This window comes from Mustela putorius, unplaced genomic scaffold (assembly GCF_011764305.1).
Source record: "Mustela putorius furo isolate JIRA1106 unplaced genomic scaffold, ASM1176430v1.1 tig00000275_pilon_pilon_pilon, whole genome shotgun sequence".
Taxonomy (NCBI): Eukaryota; Metazoa; Chordata; class Mammalia; order Carnivora; family Mustelidae; genus Mustela; species Mustela putorius.
Window position 1 is genome coordinate 27,704,993 of NW_025421341.1, and position 26,883 is coordinate 27,731,875.

General features: G+C 37.4%; 1 long non-coding RNA gene across 1 annotated transcript; it reads left to right on the top strand.

Moving 5' to 3' along the window:
* The first annotated feature begins 6,365 nt into the window (after nt 1-6,365).
* Nucleotides 6,366-23,702, top strand: LOC101674953. Its single transcript, XR_200232.2, has 3 exons — nt 6,366-6,840; nt 18,813-19,008; nt 23,566-23,702. It is a non-coding gene; the product is annotated as an uncharacterized LOC101674953 (long non-coding RNA).
* Nucleotides 23,703-26,883: the final 3,181 nt, after the last annotated feature.

Genomic DNA, 26,883 nt, shown 5'->3' on the forward strand with positions numbered 1-26,883 from the left:
AATCACTAATTTGACTGTATAGATATTGAAAGAGCTGACAGCCTACCAATTCAATTAGACCTGTTCAATGGTTTTGAAGAGACAAAGACTGTTAGGGAAAGATGTATCGTTTTCAGATTAAAAGGAGGAGGTTTAGAGATACCATCACTTCATTGAAAATAAGGGCTAGATCTTCTACTTTCTTCCTTGTCTCCAATAGACAACCAATAGGTATTGTAGGCCATTTAATTTATACGTATTTATAGAGTAGTAGCATTCATATGTGCTTCTAAGATGACATGTTATAGGAGCATCCTGTTGAGAATGTAACCCCCAAAACTTACATATATGAAAACTGTAGGTTTTCTGTATGTACATTTTCTACTTTGTCCTTAATATATACCTCCAGAACAAGAAGCCTGTGAGATGTGAGGGCACGTGAGAAAAGTTACATCTTGAATTAAAAATCTTAAATGTCTGTTGTATCATAAAAACCCATCTCCATTTTCATCATTTTGTCATGCTAAATAAGATCATCTCACGGGCAGCTCTGGAAACTTTGTAGTTAGCCTGGGCAGTGTTCTGTCTTTCATATTTATCAAGCAAGTTAATATTGTGGAATAAAAATATCTATACAGCCAACTGAATTTAACAATATAAATTCTTGTTTAAAATTATAGGTATTGCCTGCAATTTTGTAATTTTATTTTGAAGAAAAAGAATTTATTTTGTGGAAAAAATTTCCTCTTACCGATAGCAGTAACTATGTCAAGAAACCTCCAGAGAGCAATTATGAATATGTATTGCTTTCCTTCATGATAAGTAAAGTACATGTTGAATTTGATAACTCATCATCTCTGTCTTTGTGAAGTAAGTTAATTTTGGAGTTGAGATAAAGCATGGTTCCAAAGAAGCTATTAAATTTTACACTAGATATAGTAATTGTGTGAATTATAAATACAATGGTCAGCAGTTAGCAAATGTAATAAAATAACATTATTGTCAAACTTGTTCGATAAGCTATTTATCTTTAGTTCATAGTTAAATGGTATTCTTTACTATATCTTGAACTAGTAAAAATCAAAATTTGGATAAAACAAAGGAGTGTTGGTAGAGGTGAAGAATAACCTTTAAGAGACTAAAAAATAAGAAAAAAATTGTTTGGAACAATTTCTAGCTACATATTGATATAATGAATTAATTCCTAAAGAGAAATTGCTTTGAAGTTACTGGTTTCTGAATCTTCATCTGGCTATTGGGCAGAAGACCCACTGAATGGGCAGTTTTGAGAAAGACAACATGAGCGCCTTCTTAAATGAAACTGGCAACTCTAATCTAGTTGAAAATCTTTTAAAGAATTTTCATTTATGAGACATTGAAAGTAGTACTACTCTACTACTGAAATCCTAATCTTTGTTGAAGAGTGCCTATCTCTCCATGAACATTTAGCTTTGGGAAAAAGTTGCTTTAGATGCCTGGATTGTTAAGGTACTTCCGCATTCTTTAAATTAATTATTGTAATATTTGTCCTTTAATTGGGGGGGATGCTTTCTCTTACCATCCTGATTTCTTGTCTGTGCATTGACAATACTTTAGACTGTGAAATAATATAGCACCATGGGTAAGAGTGGAAACTCCAAAATCAAACTACCTGGATTCTAATCTGCATTCTGCAGTGTATCAGGCGAGTGCCATTCATTCCCATCAGTAAAATTAGATTAAGAGTAGTGCCAACTTCATGAGGCTAGTATGAGGATCAAATTAAATAATGTAGGTAAAGTTTTTGTATAACACTGGCCACATAGTTTGAATCCAAGGGCTATTAGTGATTATTCCATGGCTAATTACTAATACTATTTTTTAAAAGATTTATTTATTTTAGAGAGAAAGCAAGCACAACCAGGAGGGGCAGAGGGAAAGGAAGAGAGAATCCCAAACAGACTCCATGCTAAACGTGGAACCTGATGTAGGGCTGGATCTCTTGACCCCTAGATCATGACCTGAACTGAAACCCAGAGTTGATGCTCAACCAACTGTGCCACCCAGGGGCCCGACTAATACCATTTTGACCCTTTAGTCTAGGTTTGGTAAATGACAGACAAGTGTTAACTGGTTTCTAGATTCATGCAGTCACTGCAGCACCCCATTTGCTCCACCTATTATACCCCAGTGCCCAGCCCCATCACCTGCTACATCCGTATCTGTACCTATATGTCCATCCTCTCAATTGCATCCATTTTTCAATCTGCATTCATCTTCTTGGCAACTTTTCCTCCTTCTGGCCAATTCACTAGCTTTCTCTTATCTGGGGAGGAAGTTCCCCAGTTATCTGTCCTTATAGACTTAGGAGCAGCAAGGCCCCTAAAAGCAAATGAAAAGAGGAAACAGTGGTGGGAACTCTGCTTTGACTTCCAAAATAGGTCACCATCTTCAACAAACTTTCAATTACTGACACTGTCTCTGTGCTTTGAGATTTGGTTTCACCACAATTCTAGGAGGAAAACTTTAAATCTGTCATACTTCTTTGAAGGTTAAATAAGAGACTTTTAAAAATAAACACACAAAGCAATGTATCCCTACTCCTCACTATCTTTCTTATACCATGTTCTTTCTTGCTAAAACTTACAAATGATAAACTTTGGATCTGTAAGTCACGTATGGGCCAATTTATCATTCCCTTCCCCACTGCCCTGTCACTCTTGTCATATACAAGAGGATGGCTAAGCTGGGCCTTACATCATAACAATAACTGAAAAATAAGTACGTGGCAAACTAAATTCATCCTTAAGATTTTGGTCAAAGAGTGATGCTATATTATCTGGAATATTTTTATGTCTACTGATAAGAAGGCAGTTCTTTCCATAATTGGGCCCAGACTTTTAGAAGCCAAAGAAATGGTCCATGTGGCTCTTATTGAATCAACTCATTCACTATCAGATTTTGGTGAACTTCAACAGCTAGCACGTAACATGACACTAATCAGTGATATATGGGAGCGAGTGACTGGGTAGGAATAGGGAAGGATTGCACATTAACTGAATATAAGCAGTATCGCTTTTTAAAACAAGCCTGCAGACTTTCCTCTATAGCCATACCTGGCATGTAGTTTGAACTCAAAGATTAGCAATTATCTTATGGTTTTATCAAAGCACTCAAGTAGATGAGCATCTGAGGAAATAGATGAAATCAGATGACTATTAACAACTAAAATTTTTCAGAAAAAAAGTACATCTGAATTAGCTAAGTTATTTTTTTGCTTCCAGGAACAGAAAACCTATCTCAAATTGGACTAAGCAGTTATCCAATCCATTATGTCACGTAAAAGCAGTCCAGACTTAGTACGGGTCCCAGGCATGGTCCAACAGGGCTCTGGCCCAGCTCTCTGGCAATTCTCAAGGCCCTGCCTCGGGGGGGGCGGGGGGGAGGCACCTTTAGGTGTTATGGGTAACTCTTCACCAGACACAACAAAGTCCAGACTAGAAGAAGAAGAGAGACTGTGTGTTACCAGATGAGAAACTATGCCAAGAAGCAGCCCAGGAGACACTCTCATGGTTCACTGGCTAAGACTAGGTTACATGTCTATTTTAACACACACAGTGTCAAGAGTGAATAGGCAGAGTTTATACTAAATACTGGGGTAAAATACTGTGAGTCAACTACTACCACCTATGTGTACAGAGCACATTTATCTGTGAAGAGATTTTTACATAGAAATTAATGAGTTTGAGGAAGTTTGGTGGGAAGTGTGTATGTGTGTGTGTGTGTGTGTGTGTGAGAGAGAGAGAGAGAGACAGAGAGAGACAGAATAATAGGGTGTTTGGTTAATGAAGTGGGCAAGGGAGCACAATCTTGGGCCTTGAAATACACTGAAAGAATAACCCTTAAACACAGATAAGATCAAAGAGAAGAACATCAGAGTGAGGAACCCATAGAAATGTGCAGCTTGTTTCAAAAACACACCATGGACATGCACATTTACACAGACACCTGCACACTCCTTTCAGGGACTGTAAGCTTCTCTTTCAGAGGTGCTGCAAAAACCTTGTTCTTTGTTCCCTGCTTCGTGAGATGTATAGACAAAGGTAGCCACAAGCAAATAAGGACAAAATGGTTGCCCACATCAGGCAATTTGACAGGTGATGAAGGGACCTTGTTACCCTCCAAACTCTCCCCTCTAAAAACAAAACAAAGCAAGCCAAATGCACAAAAACACAGATTAAACCAGCCATCCAGTTAGGTGGGCAAGAGAATTAGACATGGGATACTGTGTGAGAGGCGCCTAACTGTCTCTCTGAACCCCAAAACACTCCACTCTCAGCCCCAAAGCCAACAAACGGTCCCACGATCGGGTAAAGCGTTAGGTTCTGAGATCTTTCCAAAAGTAAATGCTGTGGGAAGAAAACTACATTAAGCCTGCAACACCTTAGCATTAATTATTACATCATAGAAACTAAGTGTACCTGGAAACCAGCAAATTCCCTAGAGAGGCAGGATCTTTTAAAAAGGGAAAAGCAACTTTATCAATTCACCTGTATTCCCAACAAGACAAGCAACTGTATGTAAAGCGCATGGGAAGATAATGTGACCAATGGATTCACATAACGTGCCCTATCTGAGTCAATAGATGGGGAAGAAAGCATTAAATTAAAACTCCGGGGAGAGGGGCCTGTGTGGCTCTCTGGGAACTCCTCCTCTCCTAGCCCCGGCACTGCGTGGACATCCTGAGAGTTTCTTCTTCACTCCACTTCCTGCTTGTGAGCAAGAGGTTGGCTCCTCTCTACATTTCCATGGAAATTAATAAAGACATTTCCTAAGAATGAACTATGGCCTTGGGTTCATTTTAGCCCCTCAAGGGAGTATGTGAGAACTTTGTATTGGGATTTTTAGCTCAGAAATGTTTATACTTGATGCAGAAATGTTTATTGATCATTCTGGAACCTTTCAAGCTCTTTTTTTTTTTTTTTAAAGATTTTATTTGATACAGAGAGTATGAGCACAGGGAGTGGCAGGCAGAGGGAGAGGGAGAAGCAGGCTCCCCACTGAGCAGGGAGCCCAATGCAGAACTTGATCCCAGGACCCTGAGATCATGACCTGAGCTGAAGGCAGCCACTTAACCAACTGAGCCACCCAGGCACGCGAGCTTTCAAGCTCTTGATCCCATTTTCACTGTTTGATAGTAAAGGTGTGTGTGTCTCTCCAAGATGTAAAGAACTGGTGTAACAAGGAGACTTCTTTTTGGGAACAGAAGTTCGTATTTTAGGTCAGATCTATTCTTAATAATTTATTGCCTTTTTCTTTTTCTTTCTTTTTTTTTTTTTCATTCTAGTTTTTTTTTTTTTTCATTTTAGTTCCTAAAAATAAAAAAAATATCTAAAGTACATTTTCTGGGTGTTTTAATCAGATGCACTTATACAGAGGAAAAGAAGGGCTACCACTGAACATTTGCTAGATGTCTGATTCACTACTCAGTTTTTCTCACTTTGTCTTCCCAACAATTCTGTCCCGTGCAGGGACAGAGAGCTCTGGATTCAACCCCAAGCTCCACACTAATTAGCTGAATGATCTGGGTGCCCCTGTATGAAGAGGGTGTAATAACACTACCTACCTCATTAGATCATTGTGAAAATTAAATGATCTAAGAAACATTAGCTCTGGAGCACCTGGGTGGCTCAGTCAGTTTAGTGTCTGCCTTCAGCTCGAGTCATGATTCCAGCGTCCTGGGATCAAGCTCCACCTGGAGCTCCCTGCTCAGTAGGGAGTCTGCTTCTCTGTCTGCTTCCCCCAACACCATTTGTGCTCCCTCTCTCAAATAAATAAAATCTTTTTAAAAAATTAGTTGCTCTTCCACCTTGCAAATAACATTTAGTAAATGTCTGCTCTCATTTTATTGTTTTCCTCATCTTATAGATCGGAAAGTTCTATCTGAGTGAGACCAAGTAACTTGTCATACAAGAGAGATTAAGTTAAATTATTTACCTAAGGATGCCACATATATAAATCATGAGAGAGGGATTCGAGCTCTTAGTTTCAGGTTTGTCTAATTCTAGGGTCTGCACATTTCACAACTGTGCTATTTCTCCATTGAATCATCTATTTCACACACTATTCACCACAAGGTTGCAGGACAAAACTCCTAAAAAGTTGAAAAATTAGAGATAGTTTTTGGTATCACCCTGAATTCTCTGCACCTGGAGGGTACTAATTCAGGCCTAGACTTGCCACGTGTTGGCAAGTCTAGGCCTAACACTCTGGCAAACTACTTTTTGCAGTTTTAAGTAATGGTCCCAAAATGTAATAATACTCCTAGCTTGGGCGGGGTCAGGTCAGGTGGTGATGTGGTTTACCCAGGATCACACAACTAGCAGATGACAGAACCCTGGTGGGAATTGTGTGTGGCTGCCTCATCCAGGCTCCTCATGACCACTTGCTGGACCACCCCCTGCTTTGAAAAAGCTCTCAACGTGTGCAGAATGAATTTAGTACAATGCATGACCAAACCTTGAATGCCAAGAACCTGAGAGTCAGGTGATATTAATCAGGGTTCTCCAGAACCAATAGAAGAGAGGTAGCTAGGTAGACTTATTATAAGCAACTGATTATTTATATAGAAGCCAGGAAGTCCCACCATGTGCCACCTATCAGCTAAAGAACCAGGAAAGCCAGTGGCATAATTTATTTTGAGTCTAAAGGCCCAAGAACCAGGAGTGCTGATGTCCAAGAATAGGAGAAAATAAATGGAGAAAAGAAGGAGAGAATACATTCATTCTTCCTCAACCTTTTTGCTTTATTCTGGCCCCCAACAATTGGATGACACCCACCCACATCGAAGACTAACTTGCTATGGTTCAGCTGACCTGTAAGGTAAGAGTGCCCTCTTTATGTCATTTCAATACATTCTGTTACAGGTTACAGCAGATATAGTTGGTGACTGATTTTGAATATTGAAATCACCACAAGAGTCAATTTGGAATATTTAAATCACCCCAGAATATAAAAATAAATGCATATTTTCATTATATGTTGAGTTTTACCTCAAATGGGGAAAAAAAGAACCACCAACAAAACCTGGACTTTATTTAACAATATCAGTACTGATGTTTTCCACTGCATTTGAAATGCATTAAAAAAAGGTTTGTTGGATGGGAAATGGGAATGGGTAGACAGATAGGTGAGAACACTCTAGTGAAATGTTAATTATAGGATCTAGGTGATGGGTATCTAGATAGTCACTGCATAGTTTTCTCAACTTTATAGCAGATTTGAAAAAAAAATTTTTTTTTTAAGATTTTATTTATTTGACCGAGAGAGAGACAGTGAGACAGGGAACACAGGCAAGGAGCCTGCTTCTTCATCTCTTTTTGCCTGATGCGCTCCCTGCTTGTGCCTCACCCCCCCCATCAAATAAATAAAATATTTTTTTAAATGTATAATTAAAAATGATGTTGATTGAAGATTATTAAGTGCTTAGTATGTTCTAGGCACTGGACAAAGTATTTCGTAAGTGTTATCTAATTTAACTTAATACTCATAAGTATTGTTTGAAGTGTGTATTTCTATCCTTATTTTACCAGTTAGGCAAAAATGTAAGAAGTTTCCCTAACTTGCAGGAGAGAGTGTATCCAGTAAGCAACACAACTGGGAGGTGGACCATATCTGTCTGAGCTCACTGAGCCACTGAGCTCCATGAAGGGGAAAACTGAACTGGGAACATTTAGAAATTATCTAGTTTAATTTACCACTGTATGCTACAAATGACACAAAGGATCAATAGCACTCCCATAATTTTCTACTCTTTGACCAAAGCTTTTGTCACTAAACATAATGTCTCTCTAAGAGCATTTATTGTTTTGGTCGCTTTTGTTTGTTTGTTTGTTACAAAATGGATTCATTATAGGATTCCTTGAAGTAACAGATTTCCATAATGTACTTTAATTATAATTTGATGTAGTAGAATGTGATCTAAATACTTCTTTCGAGTGTCATATATGTGTCATAACCAATGGCACCCTGATGCTATAAACAGCATGGCCAATGATGTAACTTGAGCTTTTAAGCTTTTGAATGCACTTAAATTATGCATATTTCCCTGGTGGGAAAAAAGGCATGAAATTCTGCATTCATTTGAGTTAAAGTGCTACCATACTGATAATTCTGGAATTTTGTTTTTCACAGCTCAATTCCAAACCCACGGCTTTTCTGGAACTTTTTTTTTTTTTTTTTTTTAAGTTTAGCAGTGGCTGATTTACACAGTGTAAACCACTAAAAAAAAAAAAGAACATAGAAGAGGGAAGTTGAACATTAAAAAACAAAATGGACATATTTATGTCCTTTCCTCTGCTTTCACCTCTTCCTTTACCCTAGCTCATGCCTTCAACACTATTTCCAAAATTCTGGCAAGGGCGTATGTGGCATTGAAGAAATGAAGGAGGCCACTAAATCTTTTAAGTTCCAGGCAGCTGTCCATCTACTCTAGTGCTAGTAGTCCAATGTTTGGCAGCTTTGTATTTAGAAATCTTCTGTTTAACTTTTGGTTCCAGCACTCACTAGATGAGTGTCAGTGAAGCTCCTTATCTTCTGAGCCAGTTTTCCACCAGCTATAAAATACTTCCCCTGATAGGATTTTTGTGGACATCAGAGGAAAATGTATTTAGGACTTGGCAGCGAAAGAATAAATCCATAAAAACTAAGAACGGCACAATAAACAATTTCTAAAATTTTGTCCTTTGTTTTCGCAATTTTCTGTAAGACATAATCATGTTTCCATTATGTGATAAAACCATGAAATTTTATTTTTAATTTCAAAACAGAGAAGACAATTCTTCGTGGATCTCTTGCTTACTGGCATACCTTTCAAGTGAGGTATTTATTGCCTTTACTATGGACTATCTTTTCAAAAATTTTTTGTAGCTAATAGCCTTGAAAGACAGAGATGGTGTCTCTGGAGCAAATATCAGAATACCGATTGCCTACTATAAAAAATTTGGATTCCTAACCTTAGTGGTTTTCTCCTAGAACACAGTTCACTGCATGCACAGTTATCTTTTTTTTTTTTTTTAATTTTATTTATTTGAGAGCGAGAGTGAATATAAGGATGGGGGATGGACATAGGGAGAAATAGGCTCCCTGCTAAGCAAGGAGCTCAGTGCAGGACTTGATCCCAGGACCCTGAGATCATGACCTAAGCCCAAGGCAGACACTTAACTGACTGAGCCACCCAGGTGTCCATACAATTATCTATCTGGGCTTGTCCATGTTGCCCAGTAGGAAATGTACCTCAGGAAACTGCTGCAAATGTGAATTCTTTAGATCCTGCTGTGTGTAATACAGTATCTTATCTCTGACCCAGGAATCTTGTGTCTTCAACCAGACTTCATCAAACAGTCACATGCCAACTTGGTTGCTGGCAGACCCTTCACAGTTCTTGACAAGAAGTTGGGATGCAGGGGTACCTGGGTGGCTCAGTGGCTTAAGCATCTGTCTTCAGCTCAGGTCATCATCACAGGGTCCTGGGATCGAGCCCCGCATCTGGTTCTCTGCTCAGCGGGAAGCCTGCTTCCCTCTCTCTCTGCCTGCCTCTCTGCCTACTTGTGATCTCTCTCTCTGTCAAATAAATAATTTTTTTTTTTTAAAGAAGAAGTTGGGATGCAAAATGAAAACAAAGACTTGGGGTACCTGAGTAGCTTAGTCAGTAAGCATCTGCCTTTGGTTTGGGTCATGAAGCCAGGGTCCTGGCTTGGGCTCCCTGCTCAGCAGGAAGCCTGCTTCTCCCTCTCCCACTCCCCCTGCTTGTGTTCCCTCTATTGCTGTGTCTCTCTCTGTCAAATGAATGAATAAAATCTTAAAAAAAAAAAAAAAAAAGGAAAACAGATTCTTCTTCCCAACGTATCTTGAGACCATTTTTTATAAAATATATGTCATTTTGGGGGAGAAAGAGCAGTATATAATAGTGATTAAACACACAGACTCTGTGGCCAGAATGTCTGGGTTCAAATACTCTTATGTTGAGTTTCTCCAGAAACAGACTCTAAGATAAGAATATGAGTGAAAATAGTTTATTTGGGAGATAATCCCAGTAATCACTAGCAAGGATGGAGGAATTTTACTGAATGCCTGAAACAGACTCATACAGATTCAAGGTATATTTATGCTTGCCGTTTGTCAAGGACCAACATTGGCTGCCTCATGGAAAGCACCAAGAAATATGTGTTTAAAACTTATTATTCCTATTTAAATTTCCTTAGAGAATTTATGGGGCTAAGCACTCCTGAACTCTTTAATTTAAAGATTTACTGCTTTGTCAGAGAAACTAATTAAATCTTATTTGAAGTGTCAGTAACAGAGCAGCATCAGACTGGATTTTCTATTCTATTATGGGAACGAGAATATGAAAGAGAAGTGTGTTTTAAACTCAATTTTCTAGCATTATGTACCATTTATGCCAGACTCCTGTGAATCAGCATCAGAGTAACTATGAAATTCACCAAAACAAAACACTTAAGAATTTCGGAAAGCCTACTTAACTTTTGATTAAGGTAAAATTATACTGTTAAGCTAGAATAACACGAGAAGGAAATGACAACTTACCAACAAAGAGACTCATATTTAGGGAAACCAATTCTTCAGAGGTCTATAGATTTGCTTATTTCTCCCTCTAGTAACATTCCTGATCTCCATACCTTTTTATTCTCCCCAAACAGAACATTGGGCTTGCTCTGAATCTCTTATTTAAAGATCTCAATCACTTTTTACTTATTATTGGAGTCTTTTTATTAAGAAAATTGTCTCACGAATTTCCCTTTGAAAAAAAGAATCCCGTTTTGTATTTATTTTTTTTTTCATTTTTGATGTTTCTCATTTAGGTATTCTTCCCTTTGTCTAAGGATATCTTAACACAACATATACATGCATATAAAAATTAAGAAAATAATAATCTTTATAAATATTTTATCAGTGTTTAGGCTGAAAGGAAATGAACCATAATCTTCCACATTAAGATGTTGACAGTTTTAATAAGACATGTTTTGTTTTTAGCTTCTGTTTTTCTCCATACCTAAATGACTTACACTTCTCTTCCATGCTTAGTTTTTATTATGGACAAAGCAGATTTGGAAAAACCTGTAGGCTTTCTTTCTTTCATTGGTTAACTTTTTTTTTTTTTTTTTTTAAGTTTTAGATGTCTTCCTGGCCTATAAAACTTTTTAAAGTAGGTGATAGTATAGAGTTCCCTATAAATTTAATCCATATATACTAGGACAGTGGACAGTATTTTTATTTCTTGAAATTTCCTAGCCATTTTCATCCTTGCTCAGTGTCAGTTTAATAAAACATATTGCTATAGATAATATGAATGAAAAATATTTTTTCTTAAGCATAGAATACTCAGGATATTAGGGAGGAAACATTAATGAAATTGAGCATTTAACCTGTGCTTTTATAAAGAAAGCATAAAATAAGTAAAGTTTTTGAAAAATAAGTTTGAATTATATGACTGATTTATAGTTGTTAAGAACTGTTTCAAATGTTTTTATTTTTATTTATTTTTTAAAAAATATTTATTTTAGAGAGAGAGAAAGAGAGAGAAAACCAGCGGGGGGAGGGGCAGATGTAGAGAAAATCCTCAAGAGAATCCCCTTTGAATGTGGAGCCCAACGCAGGGCACAATCCCAGAACTTTGAGATCATGACCTGATCCGAAGTCAAAAGGCAGCTGCTTAACTGACTGAGCCACCCAGGTACCCCTTAAATGTGTTTAAAAGTTTTAAACAGTCTTTTTGTGCACATATGTAATTATAGAAATAATGTTATTTAGTAATAATTGAATTCTACCTCTTTGCTCCCTTTATTTAAATTTTAAAAATTCTTCTGAACTATAAACACCCAAATTCTCTGAAAACAAATTCATAAATTTTAACTTTTCTTTGAATGCCTTCTGGGTCTTTCAACTCCATTTTGAAAATTAAACATTTGTTCCTATGTACGAAGCTCCAGGAATACCTTAGTAAACAGCATGCTTTCTGGCCACAGAGACAGGACAGTATTCAAATAATGCCACAGAAAAGCTCCTAAGAGACAACTGTGTTAAGTACTGTGTAGGAAAGCTGCCTAACGCTATGAGAACATAAACTAAGGATACTGACCTAGCCTGTTGAATTAAGGGAGGGCTTCCTTGAGGAAGAGACATTTGAACTGAGATCTGAGGTATGTGTGAGTCAAACAAATGTGGTTTTGGCTGCAATCTGAGGTCTGTAACCTAGGAGTCAATATGCAAAATTCTGTATTCAGATTTCACAGTTAAAGTAGATAGCGCATCATAATTAGTGAGCCCCACCCCTCTGGTTTCATGACAGTTATGCTCCCTCGACTACACTACAACTATGGGACTGTGTTACTCTGTTAGTAATAAAACAGTTGATAATGCTAGCTCAGTTTCTGAGATGTTCCTCTAAAAATAAAATGAATAAGATATGGCAAGTGTTCTATTTTAACATGATAGAGTTCTGGGCAAATACCATTTATTACCTCTATGTGATCTCCATGTTACTTCTTTTCATAAAGCAAGAGAACAAAAGGATCTGGTACCTTAGAGGAAACAGATATTTGTCATCTACAACTAAAATTTCTAAGTGTTTTTACCCAGTTGCTTATTAACAAATAAGTTTTAGTAAGTGGTTCTCTGATACAGCTTTCTCCTAGAAAGAATAAAGTAAAATGGACTTTATTATTCCCTAAAAGAATGACTATAACAAAGATGTACAATCAACATAGACAACACAACACCAAGAGGGTAGGTAAATTCCTTTATTTATGCACTCAGTTTTTAGCTCTAAAGATACTAGGAAAAACAAGACAGTAAGAAGTGGTCACTGCCCTCACAGTGCCAATAATCTGGTTTTAGTCAAATGTTGTGAATACGTGCAAGATATATGTTTAATTTCTAGGACATGTACTAGAAATAACATGAGCTAAGCAATACTACCTGTTATGGAAGTTACAAGGCCAATGACACCAGTCAAGATTTATGCGTAGATCTCAAAGCCATTGACGAGTTGTGGAAGATACCTAAGATGATTATATTACTTCATCCCCCTCCTTGGCAAATGCCCCTCTGGGTGGTCTAGATTCCAAGCTGAGAGGGAAGATAGCTAGCAGAAGCTTGCTCACCTCATCTCTACTCAGCAAAAAGGAAAGAGAATCTCCCCAGGAAAAGGCTAGATTTCTCAGGACATTTGGTGGCAGATGGTTGGCCTGGTTCAATGTGCTGGCAGACCTACACACCCAATGGACTCTGAGCAGGCTTTGTAGGAGGCAGAAGAGCAAAGCATGCATCCTCAACAACTCAACTTAGAGCCCATCCTGCCTGTCCTAAAAATGCCCAGGAAACATCAGCTCATTGCTGGTAGGTCATCCACTTACTGAGGTGAGTCCTGAAGAACCTCAGAGACTTACTCAGGAGAGTCCTACTAACTTTGAAGCCCATTGCCTCTAGCAGAAATAGTATCATTGTGTAAGCTCAAGTTCTGTCAGGAAGTTGGAGGCAAAATGTGTATTTGTGACACTGCTGTCCTCTCTTTCTGCACCATCTCCTACTTCCCCTGCCCTCCTAGATGCCCACGGGCCCGGCCTGCACTGTGACGTGTTCCTCTGAAGGGTCCCTCTAAAGCTTGTCTTTCCTGGACATACTCTGAAGCTAACCAAATATCATCTTTTAGCAATTATAACTACCCTGTATCCTATTACTTAAGGACCTGTTTTTGTTTTGCTTTGTTTTGTTTTTGTTCTTGTTCTTGTTCTGCTGGATGGAAGATAATAATCTGAAAAATCCATTTCTGATAAATTGTTATTGGTGATAATAAATTTAGGGCAATGTCCAGAATATAAATGCTTCCTGGGTGTACAAAACCATCTGGTAATCTCTCTAGGTTATATATATGATACATATATATATGATACATACATATCATGTATATCTTGTATGTATATTCTAACGGGCTCCTTGGAGACAGTTTTTAAACTCTAGAGAACAGCACTAAAATTAAAAATTTCTAGAACTATAGGAGATTACATTTTGTGGTGTATTCTCCATTTATTAACTTTGTACCCTCATATAATTTCTGCTTATTGTTTGACAAGCTTTATCCTATGAGCTGGATCTGACATTATATGAATATACATTGAGTCCAGGGTACACTGTTGAAAATTCAAGGCTTGTCAGAGAGGTTGACTATTTCTGGGCACTGGTACAAGCCCCAGAAAAAAAGATTAGTTACTTGTTTTCGTTGGTGATGGCATGAATTAAACAGTATACCCTCAGATTAAAATTTGTCATCTATTCAACACAGAGTTCTTACTGAAGTCCTTAAAAGAAGTATAATCTAGTAAGTATAAAAATTGGGGAATGTTGACAGCTGCCAAGCTCATGTAGCATTTACATGTTTTAAATGATGTGAGCAAACATGTCAGTCTGTTTGTACGACCTACCCTTGCCCTCTTCCTGAGAACCTGTTCCCATTGCTTCCAGCGAACGGGAGGCAAGTCATTTGACCTCACCCTTCTGGCAGCAGCTAATTGGAATAGGGATGAAAGAGACAGCTAGAGAAAGAAAGATAGAAAGAGGGAGAAAAGAGTAAAATCAGAAGGTATCCAGACAGAAGCCAGTGAACTTGTGGTTCCAGTGAGGGAGATAAAAGGAAGAAAAGAAAAAAGAAAGCACACATCTTAATTCCACGGAGCTTTTAGATTTCTTCTTCCAGTTCTGTTGTCAGCCCAAATTTACTCTGTATCTTAATTCTATGAGATAATCTGTGTAACAGAAGAGGCTAATTTCCATAGCAGCGCAATCCAATAAAAATAGAAAGTAAGCCATGTATGTAATTTAAAATTTTCTAGTGACTATGGTAAAAGAATAAAAAGGAACTGGTGAAATTGATTTTAACAATATAGTCTATTTAATCCAACATATCCCTGGTATTGTCATTTCAATATGTACTCAATATAAAATTATCAATGGGATATTTGCATCCTTCTTTTCATACTAAGTAATATCAAAATCTGGTGTGCATTTTATACTTATAATGCAGCTCAACTTGAATGAACCACACCCCAGGTGCTCAGTAGCTTCAAATGGCAGGTGGCCACCATATTGGATAGTGCAGGGATAGAAAAATTATTGGCAAGCAGCTCTGCTATCGGAGACTTCATTTCCTGGCTACCCACATCAAGGAAGAGCCAGGTAACTAAGTATTGGAAGTAGAATTTACGCATGTCACTTTTAAACCAAGGTGGTTAAGAAGCAAATACAATTTCTCCATTCTCTCTGCCCTTTCACCAGCTAGAGGCAAATGGAACTTATTAAAGATGGTACAAGAAGGAAGAAGCTTTGGTCTTTAAATCATCACTTTGAAGAGATCCTGCCATAAGTTGGAAATAGTTGTTTTGGATGTTGAATAAGCAAAGCATAAACATGTTTGTTCATTTGAATTGCTTCACATTTTGGGTTTTTTGTTTTGCTTTGTTTTGTTTAGCCATTTGTTGAACCTATCTAATTTACCCACATTTTCTTGTACTTGTGTTAAATGGTTTTTCTATTTCTTGCAGCAAGTGACACCCTAACTCATGTATGTAAATATCCAGGTAGGCAAACCTTTGGAGATGAGTGATTAGTCTGTGTATATTTTACCCAGGACACTTTGTCTGCAGATTTTATCTGGAAAAGTAAAGCACTGAAAACAAATGAGAGGAGGCCATGGATAAGTTGTAAAACTCTCAGAAGAAAACATAGGACAAAAGCTTCATAATGTTGGATTTGACAATGATTTCTTGGATGTAACACCAAAGGCACAGGCAATAGAAGAAAAAGTAGACAAATCAGACTTCATTAAAAATGAAAACTTTTGTGCCCCAAAAGGCAGTATAAACAGAATCAAAAGGTAACCCACAGACTGGGAGAGTATATTTGCAAGGTATATATCTGATGAGGGATTAATATTCAGAATATATAAAGAACACCTAAAACTCAGTAACATAACCAAACAACCTAATTCAAAAATGGGCTTAAATAGACATTTCTCTAAAGAAGGTTATTCGAATGGCCAATAAACACATGGAAAGATGCTCAATATCACTAATCATGAGGTAAATGCAGATCAAAGCTACAGTAAGGTACCCCTTCTTACCTACAAAGATGGCTATTCTAAACAAACAAACAAACAAACAGAAAATAACAAGGGTTAGTGAGGATGTGGAGAAATTGCAATTTTTGTGCACTGTTGGTGGGAATGTAAAATAAGATAGCCTTGTGGAAAACAATATGGCTGTTCCTTAAAAAAATTTTTTTAAATGCAATTATTGTATGATTCAGGAATTCCTCTTCTGTGTATATACCCCTAAAGAATTGAGAGTGGGGTCTTGAAGAAATGTCTGTAAAGCCATGTTGACTGCAGCATTCTTCACAGTAGCTAAAATGTAGAAGCAACCCAAGTGTCTATTGACAGATGACTGAATAAATAAAATTTTGTATATTGTGCAGTCTTAAATAAGGAAAGAATAGTTAGATAAGGCATAATTATTTAAGTTTTTTTTCCTCGTACAAACATAATTATGACAAAGTACTAAAGGCTCCAAAGGGAGTGCAGTAGGTAATGTGATAACCATGCAAGAAATACATCTGTATGTTTCTAGAGGAAAATTCTAAAGCACTGAGTTGTTCAGTAGCTTGCTCAAGGTCATTTGCCCAGTACTAAAAGTAAGGTTTCTCAGCTTCAACATTTTTCACGTTTTGGATTGGGTGATTCCTTGTTGTGGGAGGCTATCCTGTGTGTGGCAGAATGTTTGCCAGCATTTCTGGGCTCCACCTATTAGATGCTAGTGGAACCCCTCTCCTTTCCGGTTGTGATAACAGACATTGCCAAACGTGCCCAGTTGGAAACCACTGCTTTAAAACCACAAGGTTACTAAGATTAAGGAGGTCTGGCAAAACTCCTGCTTTAGAACTGTGGTTTCAGAAAATGACTGGTCATGGCAAGATAAGATCAATTCTGTAGGCTCTCATATACCCAATTATCAAAACAAGAACAAAGATAAAAGTTTGGTCACATAAACAAGTTCAAGTCTGACCGCTTTCACTCCCATCAGAGCCGTGCTAGGCGATTGAATGAGAACAGTTCTTCAGATAATAAAACACTATCTACACTAGGACTTTGGTGGGGTTAAGCCTCCAGGAGGAGGTGCAGTGACTAGAAAGCAGTGAGAACAGACAAGTGGGCAGGTCTTGACAAGGTAGCATAGTAAAGCAAGAATTGTTCCAGTTGGGACAACTTAGGAAAGTATCACAGAGGAGACCTCTGAGTGAGGGTGGTTTGTTTGTTTGTTTGTTTTAAGGTTTATTTATTTATTTATTTATTTTAGAGAGAGCACGAGTGGGAAGGACAGAGGGAGAAGGTAAGAGACTCTCAAGCAGCTTTTGTGCTGAGCACTGAGCCCGATACTGGGCTCGATCTCTTGACCCTGAGTTCATCACTTGAACCCAAACCAAGAGTCGGATGCTTAACTGACATCATCACCCAGGCACCCCAAGGATGTCTTTTTAAAGACAAAACTCAATGTTTGTAAGGGACAGAAATCCACTCAAATTAATTCCAGTTGAAAGGGAGGTTTATTTTTCAGAAACAGAGCACACACATCAATGAGATACAGTGAGGAACAGAGCTGTACCCCAGGAGCTGCCAAGGACTACTGCTCCTTTTTCTTTCAGTGGTGGCATAATTCTTCTGTGCATAATTTCACAGGCATGATCTCTTCCATTTGAAAACCAAATTTCTTTGCTTATTCCTGGTCTCTAATCCTCCATAACTTTGGCACATGGCTTTATGTTGACATCGTACTGACTCAAGAATATACCCTAGATGGGCTTTTATATAACATTCTGTGTTGAACTGACTGCTAATTCTAGATTCCCAGGAAAAGCATCTGATTGGTTCAGTTTGGGTCAGCTATTTACTCTGCACAATTTATGCAACTGAGAGTAAGGATGGGAACACATGATAAAATCACTGTTACCTACATCTACTCTTTTAGCAGCCCTAGCATTGTGTGTGGGGTGTATCCTGGCAATTCTCATGAAAGGGAGGTTGGGAAGACATATTTCTGAGACATACCTACCACAGTCTTAAAGTGTGCATAGAATATAGAAAAAATTTACTACTGGAAGAGGAGGTTATAGTAAATTTTCTAGATTAATTAAGCTTTGAGGTTTGGGGATCACTGTATTGTCTGGATTCAAAACCAAGGTTCATGTAGGGAACAACTAGGTAATATGGATGGAAGTATCAGGTGGTAACAGAATGTCAAAGGTATTAAGCATTTGGCTGAAGCATCTAGATTTTTCAGTGTGTCCATTAGGTAAGAAGACACATCGTGGAGAGAAGTTTTCATGCTTCTTTAGAAAATATTTTTCGTTCTTGGATAAATTCTTAACTCCAGAGTCAAGGAGCAGGGTAATTAGATCTTTCAGTGTGTTGAGAGGGAAATCAAGCCATGGCATGAAACAATCTAGGTATAAGGCAACTGGAATACGAGTTTGCTTAGGAAGCTCTTGAGAAAGATAGATTATCTGATACCCCAACTCTTTTAAAATAAAGTTAGATTACTGGAAACAATTTGATTAAGTCAAGCCAAGAAACCAAGAGCCATTCTATTACAACTACAGACAATGACTCATGTTTGTCAAGGTTCTTCTATGGGTTGACATTGTGTTAAGCATTTGTGTGAATGTAGGAGGGTAAGTGAGTGAAAGTTTTATTCACCATCTAGTAAACATGTATTACCTTTCTTTTTCAGGGCCTAGAATCACCAAATCCTAGAGTTGCAGGGACTTCAAAATCCATGCCAGAGATTGTCTCCTGTGTTACTACTGTGTTGTCAGAGGCTACCTGGTAACACCCAGCTGGAACCTGCCCGAGTCTAGCACCTCACTGAGCTCGTGTTATACAGCCCTCTCACTATGAGGCCCGGACAGGCAGGCCCATGCACAGAAGTACGTTGGCTTAGATGCTAATATTTTAGGGCTTAGAGTCGACATAAGAACATCAAAAGTGTTTTGTAAGCTACATGTCTCTACAGAGAATAAAAATCCATTCTAGGATTTAATAAGCCTGCTTCTTACTTCAGATTTAATGCTAATGGTAAACTGAAAGAAATTTCTAGTGACAGATAATTGGTGATAATGGTGATTACTGGCTTTTATATAGTCTTTCACCCAAACAGATGGTAAAGAGCTTAAAAAATGAATGCTCTTAAGGCACAATTTCTCCTCCTCCTTAAATAAAAGTTCCTCTAGGGTCAGTAATAGTTTGTATTTAATACACTGCATTATGTTACCCATACTAAATGACAATTTCTGGGCAATTCAGTTCATCTGTTAATTTGCTTAGCAATTAGCTTTGAATGGCTTTCTACCCTGAGTACATCACAAATGTATGAATGCATGTATGCCTTGTTCGTTTTTCTTAGTCATTTATTTAACTTTTCTAAACCTCTGTAGTTACCATTAGAGATGACTTCTAGGTCACAATAAGCTCTGGTCATTTAGCAGCCTTTCTCAATGACCCACAAACTCCCTGCCTCCATGAAGGAAGCTAGTCTATCGTCACATACAGGGAAAGAGCCACCTTTGAGATCTATAGAATGCATTTTCTGGGTGTCTTGTTTCTTCTTTTATGTAGAATGTTAAAGACATGACATTAAGAAGACATCAATGTTCAAATAAAATGTACCATATAATAAATTATAAAAGAGAGCACGGAGATTCTTCCTCAACTTCTCCCTTTGCTTCCCCTGCCTCCTCCCTTGGGAAGGATATTCAGGCCTTGCGTTACTCACTGTCTGGTTCATGTGGGATGCTCCATGATGTGATCTAGATAAAAGGGAGAATGCTTTCTGAGCCTCATTAGACTAGGATATTAATTTGCAAGAGATAAAGTCAAAGTCATGTTAATGAGAAGAATATGAATTTTTATTCTAGACCACCAGTCCAACTTTCAGAATGAAACAAGCCTTTGTGTTGGTGGATGCATTTGGTTTTGCTTTTCCACAGAGGAGGCATAGGTGAAGGGTTGCAGTTAAGAAGTCCCCCACTTTCCCTCTCTTCTGCCCCTCCTTAACCCCCAGTTCCTTTCCCTTCCTGGGGCAGACTTTCACAACCTGAGTTGAATGCAGCTCTTTCCTCTTTAAAGGCAGAAGATACATGGCTAGGGTTGAAAGAAGAAAGGGTGCTAGGATTGGCCATCTGGATTGGAATCCCATAGTTTGTGACATCAGAATGCCATTCTATGCCTGGTGCTTCAGCTTCTTCATATGTAAATAGGGTTGTTAATTCCCTTGAGCTTTACATAAAATACTAAAGCACATAGTGCCTGGCATATAGCATAAACTCTATCCAGATTCTCTCTTATTGATTTATCTGGTTATTTCTTGAGGGAGGGATGAAAAGTTCTGGGAAAAGAAAAGGGAGGAGTTATTAGAAGGGACAGGATTAGAGGGAGAGCTTGTAGTTGGTAACAAGGAAGACCCAAGTTCAGTACCCTCTGAAAGTTTGAGATTGCTTCCTTATGAGGTTAATCCCCATGACATGAAATCTTAACCACAGTGAAGACAGTGAGACATGAAATCTTAACCACACTGAAGCTCAGGGAACTGAGCATCTAGACGAGGGGAGCAATGTTGGAACCCATACCCTCTCCCTATACTCCCTATTCAGTGCAACTTTGGAATAAACACCAGTGACTTGGCAGTAAAGATCTGCTTCGGAAGCTACAAATTTCTATGCCTTCAGGGGCCGCAGATGTGTCGTGAATGTTGGAGGCAGCCAAGTGTAAGCTGGGAGTTGTGGTGAGTGTGTGTCTCACTTAAAGACCTTCAGATTCAATATAAAAAAAAAAATCACCCTCTGTACCAAATGGTTTTGCACACTTTGGGTTGTTTGTTTGTTTGTTTTTGAGATTTACTTAACTCTTCAAGTAGTCCTGAGCAAGGTGGCTTTGACCAAAGTTTCATGAAGCAGCTCTGTAAGAGGGAGAGGCATGGGCCTCTTTCCCTCCCTAGCCACTACCTTGTCCTCCAGAGCCCTCATCAGAAGCTTCTGGGTCCAGAAGTACCATCCTCCAGATAGTGAATATTTTAAAGGGACAATGAGAGAGAAAAAGTCTACCCTATGGGTCACATAACAATGCATTTTGATTGGGAAGAATACTATTAGTCTTGTCTTGGGACTGCAGGGAAGGTAATGAACACAGTGAAGCCAATAGCCAGGAAAAGCAGAACATTTGGGAGACTTGGGTGGAAGGAAGTGCATTACCCTGATTCAGAGTCTAGGATTCTGAAATTACCAGAGCCTCCAAGTCTCACAGTTCTTATTTGTGAAATAGGATCTACTATTACCTCATGGAGATGGACAGATCAAATGAAGCCATGTGGTGGAAAGCATTGTTCTGTTAGAATTTTCACTGCTCAATTTTTTGCATATGTACTCACAGTCTGCATGTTTCCACTGGACGATATCATCAAGTGGTTCATTTTTCTGAAAGTTTGAGTGTAGTTCTTAATCCCTGCCTTGAAAAATTGCATTTCCTAGATATTTTCTTTTGTCTTTGGCTTCCCTTATGAGCGATAAGATACATTCCTTTTGAAAATGTCCTTACATCCCACCACGTTAACGTCAGGATTGTATATAAATTCTGAGATTTTATTAAAACAACTTGAACAAAGATAATTCCCCATCCTGGCACTCCTATCCCAACTGCTGCTTGGCTGGTCTTTTGATCTACAACCCACCTGCAAAAATGCATGTATTGTCTGTTGGGTTTACAGTTATGTGCCATGACTGGAGGCATGCATGTTAAAAATCGGTATCTTTTCATGTTCTAGCAAACCCATTTATGTATAAGCAAACCTTTACACACAATTTATATATACTTATAGACACTGAATGAGCAGGAACAGAGTAAACAGTAGCTCTTATTTTATAGGACAGATTTGAGGGTTGTTTTTTTTTTTTAAAGAATATGCGAAACAAAAAAGAAGAAAAGCAGCTAACATAAACAGATTTCCCAGTAATATTTCTAGTAGAAGTGCTAGGAGCATGTGTCTAAACCCTTTTCCAAGCCTTGCAACACTTTACTGTGAGGAGGGGCCACTTCTAAGAGTTGAGAAATTGCATGATTTGGGTTTCTTAGCTTCTCTGGGATTACATTTCTTTGAATCTGGTATGTGTTAGAGTTCTCTAAAGAAATTGAAAAAATATATATATATATACACATATATATGTACATATATATATATATATACACGAGTGAAAGATCCATGTGTCTCCTTAAAATGTGTGTGTGTGTGTGTGTGTGTATATATACACATGTATTCATAGACATGTATAGAAAGATTCCCAAAAGAAGACTTACTGTAAGTAATAAATAAATAACAACACCCAAAAGGTGTTCTTAGAGATACTTTTAAAGCATAGATATGCCTATATGTATACACTTTTGTGTTTTACACAAATGAGATCTTATAATATATTGGGTTATAATTTATATTTTTCACTTAATGATGTATCTTGGAGATCCACCGGTATCTTTTTAAGGAAAGCATAATATTCTATCATTTGGTTGCACTTTAATGATTTAATTTAGCCGACTGAGGACTGATGAATATATTGGTTGTCTCTAGTTACTTGCTGTTTCCAATAATTCTATAATTAACACAATTGTAAATATAAGTTTATGTCGCTTTATAAGTATGTAAGTAGGATAAATTCCTGAATAAATTCCTAAATAAATTCTCATTAACAGTTTTATTTAGTTGTTATTTATCTGCTAAAAATGTCTGGTTGTTTGAATTTTTTCTTTATCTGATGTGAAACAAATAGCAATTTATTATATAGGCAAAAAGTCCCAATATTTTAAAAGATCAATTTCTGGCAAGTGAGTGGAGTCAGAGAAGACAGAGCTCTAACTCTATGTGTATTGGATGGCCTTCTTTATACATTGATGAGTATGTTAAGATTCAGTGACAGTATAGTAGTTATATACATGATAGACTGGACCTTTTGTCCTTCTATAAAAATAGATTTTACTAATGCAAAAATTGTGCAAACAAAAATATTCTACCTACTTAATAATAAACTTAGGATCATCTTCTGTTTGCATACTGTGTTATAATTACAAATTATTCTTAAAATACCATTATAAAATGAGAAAAAAATCATTTCTCTAAAAGGATTCCATAATTAGGCTGAGACCCCAATGACCACCAAAATTCAGAAAAAGGAAAAATGTAGTAAAACAATATAAATGACTTAAAAAATTTGATCCTTGAGAGGATTTTCTTTGTGCCTTGCTTAGTCTTGAGCAAATTGCCCTTGTTTTACTTGGAGTTTTTGTCAATCTTCCTAAAATCATAGAGAATCTGGCCTTAGTTTGGAGGGCATCTTTTGGTAAGATTGAGCTAAAACAACAGCAATGTTTTTATTTACAAGTACATTCTTCTTTCTTGTTATAATGATACTGCACTTTTTTTTTTTTTTACATCTTTACTGCAGAAAAGTGAGCAAATACAGATAAGCACAAAGAAGCTAAGATTGCCCACCACGCAGAGCTCAGAGATAGCTGCTATTAACATCCCTCTGCATCTTTTTCTTTTCAAGTTTATACAGTAATAATGATGAAGACAGGAGCATCTTTCTGTGCTGCTTTTTAAGGTTTTCACTTTTCTGTCTACACTTAATACTGCTAAATAAATTATTTTTTAAAAAAAGCCTCTTTGCATTTCTTGCTTCATGCTATTTCTCTGGGTGGTAAAAATAATAATTAGTAAATTACAAATTAATTTTCTATAAGAACTCATATTGTGTATACCTTAGTTGTTCTTACAAAATAATCAAACTGAGTAAAATTATATTCCCTTTTGGTTGAAAATAGTTTGTGGAGGGGTGCCTAGGTGGTTCAGTTGGTTAAGCATCTGCCTTTTGGCTCAGGTCAAGTTCCAATTAAGCCCTGTGTCAGCCTCCCTGCTCAGCGGGGAGTCTGCTTCTCCCTCTCCCTCTACTGTTCCTTCTGCTTGTGCTCGCTCTCAAATAAATAAATAAAATCTTAAAAAAAAAAAAAGAATAATTTGTGGATAGGAAGTCAATGTGCCACATTTGGCATGATGATATTGTGCAATTTTAGAAAAAGCTTTAATGTTATATTTTTGATCGTTCATTTTCTATTGACCAATTTTTTATATCAATTATTTTTTATAACAGTACTCAGAATTTGTAGGAAGTAAGAAAACATTCTTCAGACACATATGAAATGGTAAGAATGGTGAAGTTTAGTTGGAAGGAGACAAGATCCCTGGTCAAATTGTGTCATGCCTTTACCTTTTTTGTTCATACACACTGACATGTGCACAATGCGTGCTTATGCACACACACGCTTTTCCTCAGGTGAAATTATAAGCTCAAAATAAGCACAAAGCGATGGAGTAAAAAGTGATATCACAATACATCTATCCCCAGAGGGATATTAGTGAAAAGTAATATTAGTGATATTAGTGAAAGAACATTCTACCTCTTTTTTTCATGATGTTCAACTTATCAAGGAAAAAGCAGCTCTTGTTATGTGGTCACACATAACGAATGCCAACCCTTTTTCCACATCTGGTTTGTAAATTTATTTATTTAATTTAAAAATACTTTTAAAGTTTATTATTTTTATTTTTAGTAATCTCTACACCCAGTGTGGGGCTCAAACCCATGACTCTAAGATGAAGAGTTATGTGATGTTCCAGCTGAGCCTGCCAGGTGCCCCTTCACAGCTGCTTTCTTTTAATTACCAATGGCTTTCTCATTATTGTTCAGAAGCCTGCTGGGGCAGCTCTAGGTACTTTAGGGAGAGATTCTGGTGGGGGGAAGGAACAATAGCATAAGGAAGAATCCCTAATCTGGAAATAAAGAGACTCCTAAATAATGACAATGCTAATTATTCATATATTGTGTTTTTATTGTATACTGTATAAAACTGAAATATAATTCATGTACAATAGATAGGCCCCTTGAAAGTATACAATTCAGTAGTTTCTGGTATATTCATAGAGTTGTGCACCAATCACCCATTAAGATCATTCATTAAGATTAAAAACTATTTTCATTAGCCCTGTCCCCATTAGCAGCGACTCTGTAGCCCTCCTCCCCTTCCCTCAAAACCACTACTCACTCTTTGTGGACCCATCTACTACTCTGGACATTTCACATAAGTGAAGTCATATCATGTGGTTTTTTGTGTCTGGCTTCTATCATTTAGTACAAAGTTTTGAAGGTTCATCCATGGTGTAACATGGCTCAGCCTTTTCTTCCTTTTTATGGCCAAATAATATTCCATCATATGGCTGTGTTATTTGTCAGTTGATGGATCTTTGAGTTAGTTATTTTCACTTTGGGGGTATTATAAATAACACTGCTATGCACATTCGTGTCCAAGTTCTTGTTTGTATATTTATGCTGTGTTCTCAGATCTGATATGGGCATATGAACACCTGGTGAGATAGGGCAGGTCTTGCTATTTCTATTTCATAGAGAAACAGAGGATCCCGGATAAAATTGCCTCCGATGAGCTGGAGTCAGCATTCGAATCCAGTTCTATTTTTATGAATCGCTGAAAGAACGTCAAAAGAAACACACTATTCCCAAAGAAAGATGAAATTTGTTGTCTATTTTTAGTCTGGTGAAGATGGGAATGTCTTTACCCATGCCTATCAGAAAAGCAACATGCTGAGACTAATTCACAGATTCCAGAAGAAAATCATTCCCTAACAAGTGGTCAAAATTTCTTAAAACAGAATTAAAACAAAATTATACCCAGGCTGTTGTATAGGTACAGGCTGTTTTGTTCTTTGTTATTTCGTGATTTTACTTTCAAGGAAAATTCCAAAGACAGATTGTAGCTGTTCGCAGTTCTAATGGTTGGCAGAAAGAAACAGCTTCAGCTTATTTTTTTCTCCTAATTGTCTTGCATCTTCTCTTGGAGACATGTTTATGACTTGATTTAAATCTTAACACAGTCTATTAATATTTCAAATTTGGCATCAGACACATGAAATAGTATTATTCATGCAAACCTTGCCAAAAGCATTCCATGAGTCAAAACTTGACTAAATTAATACAGTCCTTCCTGATCATTTGAGTCATAAAATATCAAAGTTTTGCAAGGGAATTTGGAAACCACTTAATTCAAAATTTTTATCCAGCACACGTGTTCTGGTCTATGAATTCAGTCTCCTTCCCCATGTGCTCTCTTATAGCCAAAAGTACATCACTAATGATAAAGAACAGGAGCTTAACAACAAAGGGTTTTTTTCAATTTTCCTTGCTTGGGTTGTTTTCTTCTCTCCTCCCCCTCCAGTACTCCTGATGAACTCTGACTTGCTCTTGTCTTTCTCTGGCTCACCAGGGGTTAATTTCTCTTACCTTGTACCAATCCTCATATTCCATTTATCACCCGCTATAGACATTATCGGTTTAAAAGTCTGTGTTCTGCATCAGACAATGTGCATCTGAGAGTAATGTATTTTGTTCTCTTCGGCATCCAGTAGAATGCCTAACATAGCCATTCAATAAGATTTGTCCAATTGGATTGACTTTTTAATAGAATCTTAAGAAGTCCAAGTTCTGACTTTAGCTGCAGTTTGTGAAATCACTATCTTCATTACAGTCAACAAGCACTGAGCCCTCAGAGCTAGAAGAACTGAACTGAACCTATAAGATTTATAAAGCTTCCTGCACATATTCTCAGCACTTGAGCAGTTAATGAAGTGTATACAAAGTAGAAGTCAAACTAGACAAAAGTAGAATTAAAATTAATATTTAGAATGACTAACC